This window comes from Diadema setosum, chromosome 8 (assembly GCF_964275005.1).
Source record: "Diadema setosum chromosome 8, eeDiaSeto1, whole genome shotgun sequence".
NCBI classification, from domain to species: Eukaryota; Metazoa; Echinodermata; class Echinoidea; order Diadematoida; family Diadematidae; genus Diadema; species Diadema setosum.
The window spans coordinates 21,282,056-21,288,029 of record NC_092692.1 but is presented as its reverse complement, the minus strand read 5'-3'; the positions used below and the strand labels follow the sequence as shown (position 1 = coordinate 21,288,029).

General features: G+C 42.5%; 1 non-coding gene across 1 annotated transcript; it reads right to left on the bottom strand.

Moving 5' to 3' along the window:
* Positions 1–209: 209 nt before the first annotated feature.
* On the bottom strand, positions 210–291 carry Trnal-uag (transfer RNA leucine (anticodon UAG)). The gene has a single exon. It is a non-coding gene; the product is annotated as a tRNA-Leu (tRNA).
* Between the last annotated feature and the right edge of the window lie 5,683 nt (positions 292–5,974).

Here is a 5,974-nt window from a genome sequence, read left to right as displayed (position 1 = left end):
CACTTCAAGCACTCGAGATATTGCATTATTGAATGCTATTTAGTGTATAATTTGTACATGCTAGTGCTCCCCGTTTTACCAATTTACCACCGATTTATTATTACCAATTTGTGGCTGTCGTTGAAACCTTCACTATATCAACATAAGAATAACGTTCGACGCCGTGTTTAGCAAGAAATAGGGAACTATTAAAGAGTGCAAAGAAATTGTGGCAGCGGTGGGATTCGAACCCACGCCATCGAAATGACTGGTGCCTAAAACCAGCGCCTTAGACCACTCGGCCACGCTACCGTTAGAGCACTCAGTAGGCCCATAATTTTATATATTCAAATATATTTAGACAAGTCAATGTTTGCAAAATAGGGTTAGGCAAGTTTGAAAATTCTAATTCATTAAATTTCAAATTGTTTTTTGAGTGTCCTACCTAAAAAATAATGAACAAGAAATTCTAAATGTTGATTTCATAAATACCACCATTTGAAATCCCTCTAATGAAGTATGTAATCAGTTGCCTCATCTTCCGAAAATGCAATAACACCCCTCACACGAAATCGACTAGACTCACCAATACTAGTACACAGCTGAACGTTCAATACTATTTCCGGGTCACTAGACCATTCCAAAACAAACCCTGACCCTTCCACCAGGGACACGGACGGACACATCTGACCATCAAAGCCAACCACAGAACTCTCTGTGAAGCCAACACGTCTTGCCTGTCTGAATTTGCGAAGTCAACACACGAAAAACCAATAGACTACGTGCACGCGTGTCTAGTTACTGCGCATATGATCATATTAGATGCCTGTACTATTCTGTGATCTCCCTATATCACCGAATCGGCCATCAAGAGTCTCTTCTAACAATTACTCTGTCCTTTTTACGTGAATGAAACCATCCATAAGCCTGGCCAAGGAACAGATCGAGCGAGTAAGTAAACAAGAACAATGTTAGACATAAATTTATATCTAGATCTAGGCCAGGGTCTAGAGTCTATAACCATGATAACGTTAATCTTTACTTGACCGAAGTTAAAGATCACTCTGTATCTGGCCGTCGGTGAATGTTCCGCGGAGACTGCGTCTGCTGGCTTCACGGATCCCCTCCTGCATCCCGGGGGTATTTCATGAAGAAACTTGTCGGATAAAATGTCCGCCAAGTCAATTATATCCGACAAGTTCAGAGAAATCAGCCAATCAGACTAAAGAATTTCTCAAAACTTGTCGGATATATAGGCCTATGTATTATAATTGACTTGTCAGATCCGACAAGTTCCTTAATGCCCCCCAGGTGTCCTACGGAGGAGAGCGATAACGTGAAAAATATAAAAGACTCCTCCGGACAGACGGATCTTTCTGTACTAGAAATCTAGTACTAGTCAAAGAAGAAGGCGACGAAGAAGGGTCACTGCACTGCTAACTATACACAGCCCAGTCGCTGTATAGTAAGGGTATAGGCTCTAGTAGCCCTAGACTCTACTGGTATAGTAAGGGTAGGGTTGGACCTACTACTAATCGACCGCCTAATGTTTATTTGCTTGATAAGAATATTTAACACAAAAATTCACCTAAAAAACTTGACCTACGTGATTGAGAAAATCCAGCTCTATCAAATGCCGTTGTTCCCTTTTCAATTCGAAGTTTCAGTGCAGAAATATCGCCGACGAACTTGCGTGGCCTCGTTTCAGCTCCCCGCGGTAAATCGCGTTTTAAGGATCGACCGCTGATTTTGCATTGACAATGCACGCAAACCGAGTTGTATTGAACACCGTGTTGTACGAAGCTTTTTAGAAGCCTTTTAGAAACTTCCATAGACATTACATTGTGCTGTCATTACGATTCGGTGAAAATATTCATTCGAAATTTTGTCCTTGATTAAAACCATTAATGAACATTAGTGAAAAAATATTCTACGAAAGCCGGAGCACGTTACAGACGCAGAGGGGCAGACACTTTCACGCATGAAACTACAGAGGGCAGCTGCGCGATCTTTACATACCCCGAGAAATTGAACGCATAAAAAAAAGTCCGACATACAAACGGCGACAGCGCACTACTCCGTCATCGTATCATCAGGAGATTCTGGGAGGTGATTTTTCTGCATTTTCGTGATATTCACTGAGAAATTCAGGTACAATTATGGAATAACTTCTATTATAAGAGCATTTCAAATTTTCGTGCGCGATATCTAGACCCCTCAACCATACATATCGACCACCCTTATTGAAACCGACCGCGTATAATTCGCGCACTGAACACTTAGTACGCACTTCTCTGCGCGCAAAGCACATAAAAATGGATTGGCTTTGAATGTAGATTAGGATGGTGTGGGAAAACGCGATAATTCACTGTTCATTAATGGTTTTAATCAAGGACAAAATTTCGAATGAATATTTTCACCGAATCGTAATGACAGCACAATGTAATGTCTATGGAAGTTTCTAAAAGGCTTCTAAAAAGCTTCGTACAACACGGTGTTCAATACAACTCGGTTTACGTGCATTGTCAATGCAAAATCAGCGGTCGATCCTAAAAACGCGATTTACCGCGGGGAGCTGAAACGAGGCCACGCAAGTTCGTCTGCGATATTTTTGCACTGAAACTTCGAATCGAAAAGGGAACAACGGCATTTGATAGAGCTGGATTTTCTCAATCACGTAGGTCAAGTTTTTTACGTGAATTTCAGTGTTAAATATTCTTATCAAGCAAATAAACATTAGGCGGTCGATTAGTAGTAGGTCCAACCCTACTAGGTCTCGCGCAGGGACTTAATGGTCGCGCATGGCGAAACTGCGTATAGCAAGCAATATTACGCGTAAGACTAAGCGCAAAACTTGCCGATACGCCCATGGAATAAACATACCTGACAACCGCTAAACATGAGAAGGAAGCAGATAAGAAATTTTGATTTCGAACAAATTTTTCACTAAATTTCCAATTTTTTCGAACAAATTTTTCACTAAATTTCCAATTTTTTACCTTGTAATTTACCTACCTTAGCTTAAAATCTTTTTTCAAGGATGTTGTAGCCTAGACGTGTCGTCTCGCTTGTCTCGTTCGTATGATCGTAGCCGATAGAATTCGTAATTTGTTCGATCGATCGTTTATAATATTCTACGAAAGCCGAAGCACGTTGCAGCCGCAGAGAGGGCAGACACTTTCACGCATGAAACTACATAGGGCAGCTGCGCGACCTTTACATACCCCAAGAAATTGAATGCATAAAATTAAGTCCAACATACAAACGGCGACAGCGCACTACTCCGTCATCGTATCATCAGGAGATTCTGGGAGGTGATTTTTCTGCATTTTCGTGATATTTATTGAGAAATTCAGGTACGATTGTGGAATAATTTTTATTATAAGAGCATCACAAATTTTCGTGCGCGATATCTAGACCCCTCAACCATACATGGTACGTCGCGACAGGGCTGTACGAGCGCGACCACCAACCACTAGGAGAGCGACGTAATCGTATCATGATAGCTTTGAATTTTGATACTTAACATCATTTTTGTCACCTCAAACTCATCGAGTATACTCTTCAATATTTACTCTACATCTGATGCTATCAGTATTCAAATGTACGCAATGAAACTTACCGAAATTGATCATCATATCTAGCATGTCCACACGGTACACAATCTTTCACGCCAGGCCTAACTATACACAGCCCAGTCGCTGTACATGGTACGTCGCGACGTACCATGTACAGCGACTGGGCTGTGTACAGTTAGGTCACTGCAAGCTGCACGCATGCACTGACCATGCTGACACTCATAGAGTCATAGTGACAGACTTGACCGAAAGATCGGTCTTTTATCTGGTCGTCGTTATTGGGGCCCGGGCCGGGGATAGGTTCCACGGAGACTTCCGTTAGAATAGTTATTAGAAGACGGTATAAGTAAAAGGCTCCTCCAGACCAGTTCGGGAAACCCACTCACAAGGGGGGCCCCTCCTTATAAGTAACCCGTCCCCCTTATAAGTGACCCCGTCCCCCTTATAAGTAACCCCCGGGGCACCCCTTACAGAATAATATAAGGAGTCTCCACGCTTTTTTGCAATGCAACGCGAAAATGAAAGGACTGCGGCAATTCGCTTGATTATGTCCATAAAGCTTCACAAGTTTCCTAGTTACTCACGAAATTTGAGCAAAATCGGTTCGAGGCATCATATCTAAAATCATGGATTTAAATGCGATGTCAAACGACCCATGCGAATGCTGAAATGCGAGCGATTACTGGCGTGAGTGTCGCCAGGCGCGGCGGCGCGGCAATGCTTGAGTGCAGACGTGGCGACTGAGTACGGAGACTTTCGTTCATTCAGGTGGCTTTATAGCTGAAAGCTGGTCTAGGCCTATAGCTCGTTCTATGGCATAGATTAGTCAAATTATGTTTGAAAAAGGGGTTTTATCGAATTTTAAAAGCAATTCCTTTCTAAATCTATTATGTGACGTGATTTCACAGTATTCTGCTCTCGAAGGTTGACTTCGTCACTGCTGAGCAAAACAGTTGGCTAGATGGCTGTGCCCATCGAGCTGTATGACAGCCATCCCTAACGTTACAGCCTGGGGGCCCTGTGCTGTGCTGTGGCCTGGTATCCCGTTCGTATCCTGTTTGTACAGTATTCATCGCATAATCGGGACAGGTTGGGAGTAGCAAACACGGCCCCTTTAAGCGAGGTGCCCGATTTCGCGATGAGTACTCACCATACACTAACGGCACGACATGTACATGTAGTGCACACACACACACACACACACATGCATACTGACGTACTGTATATGTACATGAATACACAACCACGCTACCCCTCGGCGCGACCCTCTAGCTCTCCCTGCACTGCACATGGCTTTGCTTATGTGTAGGGGAGAAGAATGTTCGCGAAAGCATGTGTTTCGCAATGGCATGGATACTTACACATATGGCACTTTCGTGGCTATGCATGTACGTGTACTGGATGGACGGAGGTCAAAACACACCAGTCCGAAGCTTGCTTTGTAAGTTCGATGTAAACGACAACTGACAGGGAATCTCTGAAATATTGTTGTGGTATTTTGGTAGATTTTTTGTATAAAATATCAACAAAATCAAAGATCGCTTTAAGAAAAATTGTCCCGTTTATCAGAGGTCCCCGCCCGATTATCCAGTGAAAATAACATGCATTGGAAATGTTTCTGGGAAGTGTATGTCATTTAAGCGAGGTTCCCGATTATCAGATGCCCGATTATGCGATGAATACTGTATCCCGTTGTGCTGGTATCAGTGGGAGTGAGCGCCACCCTGAGCACACTGTTCTGTACGACTGAATGAACAAGTATGAGCGAAGGCCGAAGGCAATTCGAAGTAGAAGTCACCTTTGTTTCATTTTTCTCAATAGATTTTTCTGCTCATGAAAACGTCACCAGGGATAGAAAACACATGTAAATTTACCTATAGGCCTACCTCTATAACTATGAAGTATTATCTTTTGATGTTTGTTTCTATCATTTCATGGAATTTTCTCAACAAGTTTAACCTTACCATACAGGCTATTGTCACAAGAAAGAGCTCAGTCACTGAGATTTTCAGAGCAGGAAATGCTGTGAAATATTTCTTCACAGCATCAGAAAATAAAAAGGAAATTGCTTTTAGAATTCAAAAGAAGCCTTTTTCGTACATCACTCGACTAACCTACAATTATGCCAAAAGTGACAGAAATGTGTTTCATTCTGTAAAGATCTGTAGCAAACGAAATTGGGTTGAGTTGTCCAATCACAAACCCGACCCTGGAGAACTTGACCTGGGAGGCATTTCATGAAGCATTTTGTCCGACAACTTGTCGGACAAATTTGCTCTCAGCCAATCAAATGCAAGGATTTCAGTAGCTTTTAACGTTTTGTCAGACGAAATATCTGACAAAATGCTTCATGAAATGCCCCCCTGGTCGAGCTTGTATCTTGGCCTGATAAATGGCAACTCTGTTTTTTCACCCTG